General features: G+C 38.8%; 1 protein-coding gene across 2 annotated transcripts in view; it reads right to left on the bottom strand.

Moving 5' to 3' along the window:
- The window catches only part of atosb (atos homolog b), a 76,074-nt gene that overhangs the window by 17,289 nt on the left and 41,538 nt on the right, over positions 1–17,247 (bottom strand). The window contains exons 3-5 of one of the 2 annotated variants that reach the window (XM_061981816.1): positions 14,110–14,223; positions 629–812; positions 432–505 (exon numbers count right to left, since the gene is read on the bottom strand). The gene's annotated coding sequence lies outside the window, so the exon portion shown is untranslated. The remainder of the gene's footprint in view (positions 1–431; positions 506–628; positions 813–14,109; positions 14,224–17,247) is intronic. The other variant, XM_061981815.1, reaches the window with a different exon arrangement.

The raw sequence follows: 17,247 nt of genomic DNA on the forward strand, positions 1-17,247 counted from the left end.
CTGCTGGTGTAGTTCTGTTGGGGTTTTGAAAAAAATAAACACATATTTAAAAAGGCTGATACCGATAAAAAAGGTCCGAGACCGATATACGTCAAGAAACCAAATATTGGCAAGGATGATTGGCCTGGCCAATAATTGGTGGATAGGATAGGATAGAACTTTATTGTCATTGCACAATTACAACGAAACTATGTTTTCAGCACAAACCCGTTCAAGATTAGACAAACAGATCTCTTTTCAGTATGACCATAACATTTATCTATAGCCGCCAAGCATGCGTGGGTTTTGATGACAGTAAACTATGGCGTTGAGTAGAGGGCCAGCAAGCTTAAGACATGTTCCTCTGCATACATGATGGACTAGAAGTGATACATTTGATTTGTTCCATACAACTGAAATGTCTCAGAGTAAATCAGAACTTTGCGCCTCACCTTAGTGCCTGTACTTGTCTAATCGGGCCCTCGTGGACACACAACATCTGGAAATGGTGTCCACAAAAAAGGGGCTACAAAAGCAACACGTGATAGGCATCACATTTGTCATTAACTGTTTTGAAAATAACGTATATTAATGTATTGTTCATTTGATTTTTAACGTCTTTTATCGTCAAACATGCCGAGCGACTTACCAGTGTGCCTGGTCAGTGCTGTGGCAGGCTCCTGGTAAAAGGTTCTTCTGTAGAGGGACCACAGGTGACTCTAGTGGGACTCCATCTGTGATTGGCTGCCAGCGACAAACACCCGCCCTCGTCGCCTGGGCGGGGCTTGCAGAATAACGGCGTCATCATGACAGGGTCATCACACCCACAATCCCTGCAGAGACGGAACAAACACCAAGTCAGCATGGAGGAGTGTGCTGTGTCATCCACACCTGTGTGAAGTTGGCCCCCCCTGTCGTTGCAAATATTAAAATCAAACCAATCAAACTTTATTCATAAAGCGCTTTGCATACATACAAGAAACGCAATGCAAAGTGCTTTAAAAAATTAAAAACAATACCCCGATGACCCATGTCCCCCATTATCACATACGTACGCACATACACAGATACCAACACACGTGTCCACAAAAAATCTAGCTGTCAACACTGAATATTGCATTATTGCATTTCTTTGCACAGTTCTTTTTGACAGACATTTTAGTGAGGGTCAAACCATCATGGCATGGGGGAAACTCTGGGTTTATGGTAATGAATGGAATAGCCTACTTGATTTGATGTTCAGTTTATGAACTTACATTCATATTTTGTTGAAGTATTATTCAATAAATATATTTATAAAGGATTTTTGAATTGTTGCTATTTTTCGAATATTTAAAAAAAATCTCACGTACCCCTTGGCATACCTTCAAGTACCCCCAGGGGTACTCGTACCCCCATTTGAGAACCACTGATCTATACAACTTGTAATAAAAGCAAACATTAGGGTCTTTGTGTTGCTAAAATAACATGGACATTAATTTGTGCCTTTAGGGTTTTTCACTTATTTTGCAGTAAAATATATTTTCTGACTAGATGACCAGTGCCCCCAACATGGCAAAATCTCACTAAACGTTTGGCCTGCAATTTTTTTGTCTAATTACAGGTTTTATAATATTAACGTTTTATCATTCGTAACCAGCCCACCCCACACATCTTGTCAAAATATCCCAAAACCTGTCCAATTGTGCTGCACAAATGTTTTGTCTAACTCAGGGGTGTCAAACTGGTTTTAATTGAGGGCCGTATCGCAGTTAGATTTTACAGTAAAAAACAGTCAGGTCAGTCGCAAAAATTTTACCGTAGAATCTACAGTGTTTTTTTCAGCATGTTAATGTAAATAAAAAAAACAGTACCAGCATTTTTCACGGTACAAAACTGGCAGCTTAATTGATATCATTTTATTTACTGTAAATATAAAATGTTTACAGTCAATGCTCAGTTGCCAACATTTTATGGTGAAAAAACAGTGGTACTGTTTTTTCATGTACAGTAAAATGCTGTAAAACCACAGTAAATGTCATACAGTCGCTGTAAAATCTATTTTTAAAATTTGACAATTTGATGAATAACTTGCTTTGAAATCATAAGTCAAGCAGATAAAAAGTGTTTATTTCCAGTTGAACAAAAACATTGTTTGAATGTATGATCATATAAAAATATGCGATCGCATTGCATTGAGTACATGTATTTTTTCTGTCAAAATGGAAAAAAACTAATACATTTAGTAAGAAAATATAAAATACTATAATTTCCAGGCTTTCGAGGGCCAAATAAAATGATGTGGTGGGCCAGATCTGGCCCCCGGGCCTTGGATTTTACACCTGTGGTGTAACTATTTGTGAATGTATGTTTTGAACCTGGTGATGAATAACAGCACATTAATAACATACAAAGTATAATATGCTCATGACCTAAAACTGTAATAGTTACACAAAAAACTGTTGGCAGCACAAACGTAGCACAAATTAATAGTTTTTGGGAGACTTTGACAATGTTGGGAGGCTGGTTATCAATCATAAATGTTAATAACAAAAAAAATGATAATGTTAGACAAAACATTTTACAGCACAAACGTAGCACAAACAACTGGGACGAAGTTGGGGGAGATTTTGACAAAGTTGGGGGGGGGGCTTTAATTAATGAATTACGCGATAGTAACATTAAAAACTATAAAACGTTAACATACATTAAAAAAAATAAAACTGAGTGAAAATGTTGCAGCACAAACCAGCACGAATGTTAAGGGGCTGGTTATGAATTATAATAGTTGGACAAAACAATTTTGCAGCACAAACGTAGCACAAAGGACTGGGACAAGTTTGGGGAGATTTTGACAAGGTCGGAAGCTATTATGAATAATAACATATTAATTACACGTTAGTAACAAGGAGACTATAAAAGGTTAATAACATAAATAAAAAAAAGTACAGTTAGAGAAAAAATGTTGCAGCACAAACATAGCACAAATGAACGCGACAAGTTTGTGGAGGTTTTTTTTTACAGGTGGGGGGACTGTTATGAATAATAACACGTTAATTACACGTTAATAACACAAAAACTATAAAACGTTAACATAAGTAAAAACTATAGTTAGAGAAAGACATTTTGCAGCACAAACGATTGTAACATGTTTGGGGAGAGTTTGCCAAGATAAGGGGGCTAGTTATGAATAAAAACACGTTAATTACACAATAACAAAAACTCTAAAACGTTAATAACATACATAAAACTATAGCTAGAGGGGAAAAATGTAGCACAAAGGAATGGGACAAGTTTAAGGACATTTTTGATAGGTTTGGGGGCTGGATGACATCACTAGTCATAAACTATGTTTGAGAATAATTGAAAAACCGTAGCTGCCCAAATAAACATTTTTACAGCACAAACGTAATGGCTGTGTTATTTTCATATTTGCAACTTCACACAGGTAATGAAAGGAACATTGAGAGTCTCCCATCACATTCAAAACAACATTTTCTCCCAAGTTTACGAAGGAAAATAGCCACAAAGCCACATTGTGCCTTAAAAACAACAGTAAGATTTAGTATGTTGACATTTAGAGGAGAAAAACAAGAAGAAACGTGAAAGTGGGATGAAGCCTAGTGAGGCGTGCCTGACCCACTTGGACCAGAAGTTGGGGAATGTACCGGGGGGGACGTCACAGTGAAAATGTTGCCGTGGCAACAAGGAGCCCAAGGATAACGCTTCCTTTGTACTTAGTCACAAAAAGGAAGAAGAAAGGGGTGGGGGGGTTGTTGTGGACTGGGGGTGCTGAAGGTGCTCCCCCAGAAGATATATAAAACTACTTGGTGCTTTTGTGTAGTTGTACTTTCATTTCTTGACTGGAGCATGTTTTCTATACAGTCTTGTGCCGTACATCTTGGATTTCACTGTTGCACGGTAGACAAACATATTAGTTAAAAAAGCACAGAGAAATGTTAGTAAATGATGGACAAGAAAACCCCTGATGGGAAGATAACCTTGATTTACTTATTTGTGTTGCATTAATAAAATGCAGTCTACAAAAAAAAACCTTAAAGAGTAACTAGTAACTTTTACTACTACTCAATTCATACATTATAAAATCAGTTACTCTTTTACTACGTAGGTTTTTAACCTGTACTGTTACTTATACTTGAATAACACTACAGCAAAAATAACTGTAATTGATTTCAATATTTTAGTAGTTTTTTTTTTCTTACAGGATATCAAGCTGAAAATGAGAATATAGATTTTTTATTTTTTTTTATTTTTGCTGGAGATGGAGCTTCTTTTTGTGTGTGCCGCCATCTTGAATGACTTTGGATTATGGAGGTTTTGTTTTTAAAGTGATCCTGTGTCCAGGGACGTATTTACTGAGTTTATAAACATAATATGAATTTTTTTAAAAAGGAATAAAGATTTTGTGACGATAAAAAATATCAATGTAATTATAGTAGTATCGACTAGGTACGCTCTTGTACTTGATATCATTACAGTGGATGTCAGATGTAGATCCACCCATGGCATTTGTTTACATTCAGGGGTGCCAGCTTGCTGTTAGCGGTGAGCTATTGTATAGGGTGTGTAGTGAAGCATGTTTAGCTATTCCTCATTCTGCAGTGATCATGGTACTTGTAAGAAATGTACTTTATTTGTCGCCATGGAGGCCAGTATTAGTGATTTAGAAGAAGCTAAAACGCTGCCAACTGCGGATGGACGTTCGCCGCTAGCTAGCTCGCCATGTCTTAAAGCACCTCTTCATGAGGGTGTTTCAGTGTTGTGCTCCTCTGCTCGTAAAACCAGCAATGTCATGACGTGACGACTCGCCGTCATGCCCGTTAAAAAAAAAAAAGGGGAACCGGTACTTTTCAAACAGAGTATAGTACCGTTTATGATTCATTAGTACTGCGATAATATACTACTACCAGTATACCATACAACCGTAGTGCCTACTGTAAACTAACGACATAAAAAACAAATACTATTAAAAGGAAGGATGATGGGTAAGGACATACATGGCAGTGAAAAAGGTGTTGGGTGTGTATCCTCAAAGGCAAACAGATGCTGACAGCGTGTAGCAGGTAGCACCACACACACGGTGGATTACCTTAGAGATGATGTGAGGCGTGAAGCCTTGGTCACCTCCAATTACTCACACGTCCCAACAGTCCCACAGCGTCTACCTTTCAGAGGTTAGAACACTCGGTGTCATGACGTAAACCTGGTGACGCTCATAGCGAGCAGCAGCTAATTGGGGCTGTCGACGTCAAACAGATCCGGTTTTCAAAGGAAAACCTAGCGCCAGAAATGAACCCCGCTAAAAAAGCAGGTGGGGTCCCCTAAGGAAAAGGTTCCAGAGGGTACGGGTAAGAAGAATCGCACACTGTCGACCGTGGGTATTTATAGCTGTCGCCAGTGTCAGGGATCACTGGTGCACCCAAAGGCTACATGCTAGGTCCCACTTGATTCCGGACCCTATTTTGAACTCGCAATGACTTCTGAGACTTGGCAGAGGCCACACGACTAGGGTTGTTGATCCATGAGTGAGATCGGTCGAAACCGATCACATGTATTAACTAATTGGTTACTTGAAAAAGTACTGGTCAATATCTTGGTCTTAAAGGCGGAACTTGAATAAATGATCCTACAAACCCCGTTTCCATATGAGTTGGGAAATTGCGTTAGATGTAAATATAAATGGAATACAAGGATTTGCAAATCCTTTTCAACCCATATTCAATTGAATGCACTACAAAGACAAGATATTTGATGTTCAAACTCATAAACTTTATTTTTTTTTTGCAAATAATAATTAACTTAGAATTTCATGGCTGCAACATGTGCCAAAGTAGTTGGGAAAGGGCATGTTCACCACTGTGTCGCATCACCTTTTCTTTTAACAACACTCAATAAACGATTGGGAACTGAGGAAACTAATTGTTGAAGCTTTGAAAGTGGAATTCTTTCCCATTCTTGTTTTATGTAGAGCTTCAGTTGTTCAACAGTCTCCGCTGTCGTATTTTACGCTTCATAATGCGCCACACATTTTTGATGGGAGACAGGTCTGGACTGCAGGCGAGCCAGGAAAGTACCCGCACTCTTTTTTTACGAAAACACGCTGTTGTAACACGTGCTGAATGTGGCTTGGCATCGTCTTGCTGAAATAAGCAGGGGCGTCCATGAAAAAGACAACGCTTAGATGGCAGCATATGTTGCTCCAAAACCTGTATGTACCTTTCAGCATTAATGGTGCCTTCACAGATGTGTAAGTTACCCATGCCTTGGGCACTAATGCACCCCCATACCATCACAGATGCTGGCTTTTGAACTTTGCGTGAATAACAGTCTGGATGGTTCGCTTCCTCTTTGGTCCGGATGACACAATATCGAGTATTTCCAAAAACAATTTGAAATGTAGACTTGTCAGACCACAGAACACTTTTCCACTTTGCATGAGTCCATCTTAGATGATCTCGGGCCCAGAGAAGCCGGCGGCGTTTCTGGATGTTGTTGATAAATGGCTTTCGCTTTGCATAGTAGAGCTTTAACTTGCACTTACAGATGTAGCGACAAACTGTATTTAGTGACAGTGGTTTTCTGAAGTGTTCCTGAGCCCATGTGGTGATATCCTTTAGAGATTGATGTCGGTTTTTGATACAGTGCCGTCTGAGGGATCGAAGGTCACGGTCATTCAATGTTGGTTTCCGGCCATGCCGCATACGTGGAGTGATTTCTCCAGATTCCCTGAACCTTTTGATGATATTATGGACCGTAGATGTTGAAATCCCTAAATTTCTTGCATTTGCACTTTGAGAAACGTTGTTCTTAAACTGTTTGACTATTTGCTCACGCAGTTGTGGCCAAAGGGGTGTACCTCGCCCCATCCTTTCTTGTAAAAGACTGAGCATTTTTTGGGAAGCTGTTTTTATACCCAATCATGGCACCCACCTGTTCCCAATTAGCCTGCACACCTGTGGGAAGTTCCAAATAAGTGTTTGATAAGCATTCCTCAACTTTATCAGTATTTATTGCCACCTTTCCCAACTTCTTTGTCACGTGTTGCTGGCATCAAATTCTAAAGTTAATGATTATTTGAAAAAAAAAAAAAATTGTTATCAGTTTAAACATCAAATATCTTGTCTTTGTAGCATATTCAACTGAATATGGGTTGAAAATGATTTGCAAATCATTGTATTCCATTTACATTTACATATAACACTATTTCCCAACTCATATGGAAACAGGGTTTGTACTTTAACTACTTTTTTATGAGGGGGGGTAAATGTTTGCATTTGTACTTTATTAATGCATTATTGCACCATTGTTGTTTATGCCTTGTGGAGAGATTAGTCCTTCATAATTGTGTACCGTATTTTCCGGACTATAAGGCGCACTTAAAATCATTTTTTCCCCTCAAAACTCGACAGTGCTTAATGTACGGAATAATTTTGGTTTTGCTTACTGACCTCGAAGCTATTGTATTTGGTAGATGGAGAAATGATAAGTGTGACCAGTAGATGGCAGTCAAACATAAGAGATATGTGTAAACTGCAATATGATGGCAATACGACTCAAGTAAACAACACCAACATTTTATATGTTCCATTGAAAATATAGAACATTACACACGGCGCTCAAAAATCTATCAAAATATTTTAGTACGACTTTGGTAAGCTATGAAGCCGTACCGCTTGATGGATTGTACTGTGCTTTAACATAGGAGTATTATTTTGGTGTGTGTATAAGGTAAGACATTATCTGGCGTTCTGTTTCGCAATATTATGCAAAAGGAACTTTTTTTACCTTCTGGTACCTGCTGATAATCGCTGACTAATCGACTATCAAAATAATCGTTAGTTGCAGAACCTATTCTACATACTCCCCAAGGTCCAACATGTCTACCACAAACTCCCCAAAAAGGACACGTACATCCCCCCTAGCTGCCATGTTTTCAAAGCCTTCCAAAGTCCCAGGCTTCAGACCAAAGCCATCATTGGACCCCAATCGAGCTAGCCCCGCCCACTCTAAAATACAGGACCTGAGTCTCAAATTCTAAACAGCTCTTTTGGAGCAAGTTTGAAAGAAGGCAAGATTGTTTTATAAATGTCTCCGCCAAGCCTCCGTGGTTTAATTTCTCATTTTCGGGACTTATGCAGATCCCAAATACACACACAAAAAAAGTTGTTTTGGCATAATAAGTTCTATTCAAAAGGGTCATATTAAGATTTGTTTTTCCTCGTGGTCTACATAACTTGTAATATTGGTTTTCGTTCAAAACTTTGCATAGAGTATGTTTTAAAGACCGTTTTCAAGCCGCTTTGTCGCTGTTTTGTGGGCGGTCTTATTTATGAGTCTCCATTTCTACTGTCTTCTACTGTCATCAATGTTGTCGTTTTTAGCGCTTCCATAGCGAGGCTACAGACAGATATAAGTTCAAACTACACGCTACGGTAGTGTTGTAATGATACCAATATTTTGGTACCGGTACTAAAATTATTTCAGTACTTTTCGGTACTTTTTGGTACTTTCCTAAATAAAGGGAACTACAAAAAATTGCATTATTGGCTTTATTTTAACAAAAAATCTTAGGGTACATTAAACATATGTTTATTATTGCAGTTAAGTCCTTAAATAAAATAGTGTACATACTAGACAACTTGTCTTTTAGTAGTAAGTAAACAAACAAAGACTCCTAATTAGTCTGCTGACGTATGCAGTAACATATTGTGTCATTTATCATTCTATTATTTTGTCAACATTATGAGGGACAAACTGTAAAAATTGATTATTAAACTACTTGTTTTTTTACTGTTAATATCTGCTTATTTTCTGTTTTAACATGTTCTATCTACACTTCTGTTAAAATGTAATAATCATTTATTCTTCTGTTGTTTGATACTTCACATTAGTTTTGGATGATACCACACATTTAGGTATCGATCCGATACCAAATAGTTACATTTTGATTGATTGTTTGAGATTTGTATTAGTAGGTTGCACAGTGAAGTACATATTCCGTACAATTGACCATTAAATGGTAACACCCGAATAAGTTTTTCACCTTGTTTAAGTGGTACTACACTAATACCGGTATACCGTACAACCCTACGCTACGGTGTATTAGAAATGGTAACAGCGGAGGGTGCATGACCATGTACGAGCCAGTCTGTCCCAGAGGATAGCGAAAAAGAAGCTTATTGACTACAATGGCGGACTAGCGCAAAGCTCTCCGATAAACCTCTACCATAAATGGTGATATCCTCTGACGTTACTAGTGACAAATACATCACTAGTTACTGAAAAACGGCTTGCTTGGAGGAAGTATGTAGTAAGGCAAGGGTATTTTATAAATATCTCCGCCATGCCTCCATTGTTTGTTTCAAAATGTCAGGACCTATGCAGATCCCAAATACATAAACAGGTACCAGTTGGTTGCTCAAAAAGGTTCATAATGTCTTCTTATTCATATACTTTGCACATTTTTTTTTATAATCAGACAACATTTTCGGTATATTCCATCTAATATACCGAAAATATTGTCTGGTTACAAGATAATTTGAAAAGGTACTAATTGGTAAGAAAAGTTGCTTTTGCATAAAAGGTCCCTTTTAAGTACTGTATTTTACGAACTATAAGCCGATACTTTTTTCCAAAGCTTTGAACCCTACGGTTTATACAAAAGTGCGGCTAGTCTATGGATTTTTCTTCGCTAACGGCAATAATGTTTTGTATACAACAAACTAACAAAGTAGTAATAGAGACTGAAAAGGTGTGTTATTGTTTTTGCTATGGCGCCATCTTTAGGACGAGTCCGCTCAAATCTACAATATTTCCTTCTGTTTCACGCATTGAAGTGCCGTTCCGTCAAATGGTCGTCAATCGCGTTTCTACTCCTATGGTTTCCTCATCGCTCCAAGCAATGTGTGTATGTTTAACAATATAACTAAAAAAAAAACAACCTGCTAACCAGTCACACATTTCATGCATATTTGTACATGCTCCTAATATAAACAAGCTTGAGTCGTTAGCATTAGCTACTATGCCAACTTGTTTACAATAGTCTTTGTAAGTACTAACTTAAAAAGGCGTTCTTTTTGTATTGTTTCAGTTTCGTGAATTCACCAAAACGTCACTGTGGAGTTGTTGAGTCGGTTTAGCAGCTAGCGGGTCCATAACGATGACTTCTGTTTTGTTTGATATGCCGTTTTCCTGCCGCTGAAACAATTATGTTAAAAAACATTTACAAAATCTTTCTGTGTAAAAAACTAATTTCACATCTGCGATTAACTTATGGAATAATATTTTGTTCTTCTAAAATTTAGTGGGTGTGGCTTATATATATATACCGGTGCGCTCTATAGCCCGGACAAAAGGAAGTAGCGTGTTACTACCCACCTCTGTTTACCTGGGCCCTAATTATACGATGGCGGCATGGTTCTGTGTGAAAGCAGCCACAATAACAGGCAACATCCTGGTTTGGAGGGTTCTGTATAAAAAGCTTGCGGCGTACAAAAAGTTGGCTTTATGATGGTGCCATGTAAAAGTATCCTTCATTGACCTCATTTACTCAAGATAATAGCCTTTTGAATTCCTCTCGATTGTCTCATCGGGTTTGTGCCAGACCTCTTTTTACCTCGTCAACACACAAACACACATGTGCAGCACTTTTAACACACCAGCCCAGTTTCCCCCGCTCAGCCGTCAACCTGCTGATTAGATTGCAGCCGAAGGAGTGTGGAAATCTGATGTCGCCTCGTGGACTAGGGGGATGGAATGACAGTCTGTGTGTGTGTGTTTTTGTATTTCTACCCTTCTTGAGACACCAAGAAGAAAAAGTACCTTCCATATGAGGAGGTGTGAACAAGTTAGTACATAAATCATGGTCCCAATGCGGAAAACCATTGCATCTAATAGAGACTGTCTCATTTGCACCCCTGGTGGTGAAATCTATCAAAATGAGGGTGGTCCCAAAAAGGAGGGATTTTTCAAATTGACTTTGTGTCGCTTTGAAAAGTGCTCCCCCTCTGGTCAACATATGAAATAACAAGTGTGTGTTAAGAAATTGACGTGCTCCCCCTCTGGCCAACATATGTAATAAGTGTGTGCAAGAAATTGAAATGCGCCCCCTTTGGCCAACATTTATAAAAAATAAAACAAATGTATACAGAGACATACTTCAATAACTTGAAGTAAATAATGAAGATTAAAAGCCAATTAGAAACAAAAAATTTAAAAAAATACCCCAAAAACTACTGTATTTTTCAGACTATAAGGCGCACTTAAAATCCTTTCATTTTTTCAAAAATCGAAAGTGCGCCTTATCACCTAATATAGTGCGCCTAATATACAGCATAATTCTGGTTGGCTTACTGACATCGAAGCAATTTTATTTGGTACATAGTGTAATGATAAGTGTGACCAGTAGATGGCAGTCACACATAAGAGATACGTGTATACTGCAATATGACTCAAGTAAACAACACCAAAACTTTAAATGTTCCATTGAGAATACAGAACATTACACACGGCAATCAAAAATCTGTCAAAATGTTTTTAGTACGACTTCGGTAAGCTATAAAGCTGTACCGCTTGATGGATTGTTGGTGCATTAAACATACGAGTATTATTATGTTGCGTGTATAAGGACCGCAAAATGGCACCTATTAGCAGACATTATCTGGCTGTTTGTTTCGCAATATTATGCAAAACCAACTTTTCTACCTTCTGGTACCTGCTGATCTGTATTTGGGTTAGCATAAGTCCTGAAAATGTGAGCGCGTCCGCAACTGTAGTCAATAAGCTTCTTCTTTTTCTCTACCTTCTTATGTGGCATCCATCCTACACTGTTGCTATTTCTAATATAAAGTAGGGTAAAGTTGTTACTTATATCTGTCAGTAGACTAGCTATCAAAGCTCTAAAAACTGTAGTGAGTTTACATTATTCACCCACGGAACTTTAGTTATTAGAGAGTTACGGTTGGACGTTTTTTTTTTATGGCACACATTTCCGGCGTTGTTATTGCACTAGTGAGCCACGGATGAGGAGATGCTGCTCCGTCTGAATGTCATTAAAACAGTTAGCTACATCTTTTGACACTTCTTCCACTCCTGTCCTTGCACGCTACACCGCTACAACAAAGATGACGGGGAGAAGACGCTGTCGAAGGTGAGCCACGTAAATAAGACCGCCCACAAAACAGCGCAGCCTGGAGAGACTGTCAGAAAGCGGCTTGAAGATGATCTGTAAAACATCATCTAAGCAACATTGTGACCAAAGAACCACCATTACATGTAGAGTGTCCGTCCTGAGATCGGTAGGTTGTGAGTTCAAACCCCGGCCGAGTCATACCAAAGACTATAAAAATTGGACCCATTACCTCCCTGCTTGGCACTCAGCATCAAGGGTTGGAATTGGGGGTTAAATCACCAACAATTATTCACGGGCGCGGCCACCGCTGCTGCTCACTGCTCCCCTCACCTCCCAGGGGGTGATCAAGGGTGATGGGTCAAATGCAGAGAATAATTTCGCCACACCTAGTGTGTGAGTGTGTGTGTGTGTGTGACAGTCATTGATACTTTAACTTTAATGTAGTCCACAAGCAATGTTCCCTCTAATTTTTCATGTGTGTGAGCAAACGCACAAACACCCTGAGCATTCAGTGGAATACAGACGTGCACACTGTGGTCATACCAGCAGCACATTTGTCTCAAACCTGACATAACAATTTAAATGTCTTATTATTATAACCGAGTGACTAGTCAATTTCAAGAGATTATTTTCTAATAGATGTGATTTGGCCCAGTTAGATATTGTTTTTTTTTTAAATCAGCTATGCACTATAGTATTTTATGCCTGGGTGGGGGTCCTGCTTTGGAAAGATTGTGTACCCCTTTCAGAGATCACATTTAGTTCCCCTTAAAACATTCACATGTTGCATGAGATAAGGTGTGTAATTTACTTTCTGTCCGTAAAATAAATATTTTCATTAGCAATTATGTAGTCCTGTAACATCATTTCATGATTAATCCAAAAAATAACATTCTTAACAAATGACAGTAGAATAAGCACACTGATTGAGGAGTCATAGTAAAACGACCTGAAATTTACACTTTACGTGTAGTGTTGGAGTTGTCCAACTTTTTGTGTGGCCTTAACGCACCAGTGGCTAATTGCCATAGTGTATGTGTTGGTGCAGGTGAGAGAGAGAGCAAGCGGCTGCTGTTGATATAACAGATGACAAAGAGTTGCTTTTGGCTTGGTTTGTACGGTAGACAACGACCAGTTTTGCTAGATAAAAGTATCTTACACATTGTTTTGGTGTGGTTATGGCCGACAAACACTTTCGCTAAATAAAAAGACCGATGCAATTCCTGTCCTCCTTTAAGTGTTTCCACAGACGTTACAATAATTGAAGTGTTGACAAACATTGTTTTATCTGTTGTGGCCGCCTTTCGTCACCTGTTACTCACAGTTGCATTGCAAAATCATACAAAACAAACGATTTGTTTATTCTGTATAAAGTGGGATTTGATTTTTTGCGCGGCATAGATTTGCTGTGCGCAGAGGACGCGTGAGCAGTGCGCAATTGCGCAGGTGCGCACCTTAGAGGGAACGTTGTCCACAAGATAGTGTTTTACATTTAGAAAAAAATCATAATATGACTCCTTTAATGGGCCTTATAGTCCGGTGCGCCTTTTGTATGAAAATGGACCTGAACAGACCCGCTCATCGGCAGTGCGCCTTTTAATCCGGTACGCCCTATGGTCCAAAAAATACGGTAAAAGCTTACCTTTTTTATATATGGCATAGTATGTATATATTATTAATATTGTAAATGCAGATCTTTATATATCTAGAAAGGGTGGTCCTAAAGAGGGAGGCATTTTTTGGCGGTCTCAAGAAGGTATGAAGTACAAGAATGTGTGTGTGTTTATGAGTCAAACACAGAAACAGGAAGCAAAAGTTGATTGAAACTTGTGAGCGTGAGATGGTGATTCACTGAACACACACACAGATACAAAAGGCAAGCTTGTGTGTGTGTGTGTGTGTGGGGGGGGGGGGCGACATAGTTGCTGAGAAGGCGGTGTGGACAATGTCGTTGTCATGTTTGACATTCAGCATGGAGAGTGAGGACGTGTGACACTCACCCTCGACACCGAAACTTCTCCCTCGGTTTGGTCCGGCCTGGCCGAGGCGTCCGCCGGGGTCAGGTCGCCTTGTCCCCTCCCGTGCTGGCAGTCTTTCCTCTGCCTGCGTCCGCCCTGAGTCACACACACATGCAGCTCAGGAAGACATCAACAACTCTCAGCCCTCCCTTCCCTCGCTTTCCTTCTTCCTTTCTCCCCCTGGCGGCCCTACATATCATGTCCTGCACAAAAGCTCCCTCACATGCTTGTTCTTCCCCTCCTCTCCCTTGACTGCGTCCCTCCCTGCTCTCTTCTGCTGTTTGCGTCCTCTCAGCTGTTAGCAAAGCTTTGCTCACTCAGCACTGAGAGGACGAGACAGGGAGGGGGGGGGGGTTGTGATGGCGCTCGCTGATTGGCTGGAGAAAAGGGGGTCAGGCTCCTGATAGGCTGAAGGGACCGAGGAAGGCGTGGCCTCACCAGGCACCGCCCACCTGCCAGTTGTGCAGAAGTAAGACTCAAACAATGTGAGTTCGTGTTTAAATGTCCACCAGTGACATCTTGAAGTAGCGTGGTTGGGGGGGGTGGTTTGGTCTTTATCTCCACGCGCGTGTTTACATGATAACACGGGTCAAGTTACACACGCAGCCTAAAAACTACCGCTGTCAAAGGGTTTCTGCAGGCATCAATACATCTAATGCTAATTAATGCATTACTGTTGTCCCGATACCAATATTTTGGTACCGGTACCAAAATGTATTTCGATACTTTTCTAAATACTAATCTACTTTTCTAATCTCTAGTGCCCACCAGTGTTACCCTATCTGAGTTATTGTGCAGAAATATGGGGAAATAACTACATTCGTTAACCGTAGATCAGTTAGACCAGAGCTGGGCAAATGACTCGGGGGCCACATTGAGAGAAAAAATGTGGGGGGGCAATGCGTATGTGTGTATAAATGATATATACACATTTAGCTGTCCAGTAGTATGTCTATTTGGGTCCTTTTTTTTCTGGAACACTAATAACAAAGTCACAATGTTCGATAGAATTCTAAAAACGTTATGACAGACCACCTCAAAAAAACCAGAATGGAATTTTACAGTTTTTTACTGAATGGGACACCCAAAATGTGGTATTTAAAATATTAACTATGAAGAATCAAACACTGAATATTAACAACATATGAACATTGCTCCTCTTTTACTTCTCAGACCAGCTCATCAATAGACATCTTTTACAATCAAGCAAAACACAACAAAAATGTAACAAACAGCAAATGGTAAATGGGTTGTACTTGTATAGCGCTTTTCTACCTTTTTAAGGAACTCAAAGCGCTTTGACACTATTTCCACATTCACCCATTCACACACACATTCACACACTGATGGCGGGAGCTGCCATGCAAGGCGCTAACCAGGACCCATCAAGAGCAAGGGTGAAGTGTCTTGCTCAAGTACACAACGGACGTGACGAGGATGGTAGATTGAACCAGTAACCCTCAGATTGCTGGCACGGCCACTCTCCCAACTTCGCCACGCCGTCCCCGCAAAATATGAATGCAAAGGGTAGTAAACGCCTACAGTATGATATATTATCACTTTTATGCAGAAATTTGCTGTATAAATTTGCTTCCGCATCTGTTCCTGACACATGCGTTTCGGGCTGGCTGCTCTGAAAACAAACCCCGCACACTCTGCTTTTTTCCTCGTCTGAGCTGCTGTGACATAGATTACCGTAATAACTCCTATAACACTCAAAAGCGCAGATTTCAATCATTGAAATATTTTCTATAGTTCAAGACTTACAGTAATTTAAAAACAATTTTGATGTTAAAGGTCTAAAAAAATTATGTAGAACGTCCGGTGGGCCAGATTGAAAACCTTAATGGGCCGCATGTGGCCCGCAGGCCGTACTTTGCCCAGATCTGAGTTAGACCGATACATAATGTTGGATATAGAGAACATACAAAGACTTTATTATTGAGTCAAAAATATTAAAGTTCGATGATTTGGTAAAATTGCAAACAGCTAAAATTATGTACAAAGCAAACTATAACCTGCTACCAAAGAATGTACAACAATTCTTCTCAACTAAAGAGGAGAAATATAACCTTAGAGGAAAATCGATTTTAAAACATTTGTATGCACGTACAACACTTAGAACCTTTAGCATATCAGTATGTGGAATTAAATTATGGAATGGATTAAGTAAAGAAGTTAAACATTGTACTGATATGAGAGGTTGTTCAAATTAATAGTGCTTACAAAGTACAAAGAAGAAGAATTATGAGAAATACTTTCAACCTTATTGAAAATAAGATATTCTTCATCTCAGTATGTTAATAATGACTGACTTAATTATATATTACAAAACTGTTGTATTACTCATTCACGGATGTCATTTTACTATAAAAAAAAAGTCAGTAAATGAATGAATATATTTGTAAACGCTCTGAAGTGGGAAAGGGGTAGGATTAAATAAGCTTTGCTTCTTCCTACTCCTTTTCGGACATGATGTAAAGTGAAATTATATGAAATTGTGTGATGTATTATGCTGTAAGTGTGTTTATGTTCGAAATAAACTAAAGAAAGAAAGAAAAAAATACAAAAAATGTCACTAATGGCTTTATTTCAACAAAAAATCTTAGGGTACATTAAACATATGTTTCTTATTGCAATTTGGTCCTTAAATAAAATAGTGGACATACTAGACAACTTGTCTTTTAGTAGTAAGTAAACAAACAAAGGCTCCTAATTAGTCTGCTGACGTATGCAGTAACATATTGTGTCATTTATCATGCTATTATTTTGTCAACAATATGAGGGACAAACTGTAAAAATGGATTATTAATCTACTTGTGCATTTACTGTTAATATCTGCTTATTTTCTGTTTCAACATGTTCCATCTACACTTCTGTTAAAATGTAATAATCACTCATTCTTCTGTTGTTTGATACTTTACATTAGTTTTGGATGATACCACAAATTTAGGTATCGTTCCGATACCAAGTAGTTATTCAAAGTCCTCATGTGTCCAGGGATGTATTTACGGAGTTTATAAACATAATATGAATTTTTAAAAAAGGAACAAAGATTTTATGACGATAAAAAATATCAATGTAATCATAGTAGTATCGAGTAGATACACTATTGTACTT

The sequence above is a fragment of the Nerophis lumbriciformis genome, linkage group LG24 (assembly GCF_033978685.3).
Source record: "Nerophis lumbriciformis linkage group LG24, RoL_Nlum_v2.1, whole genome shotgun sequence".
Lineage (NCBI taxonomy): Eukaryota > Metazoa > Chordata > Actinopteri > Syngnathiformes > Syngnathidae > Nerophis > Nerophis lumbriciformis.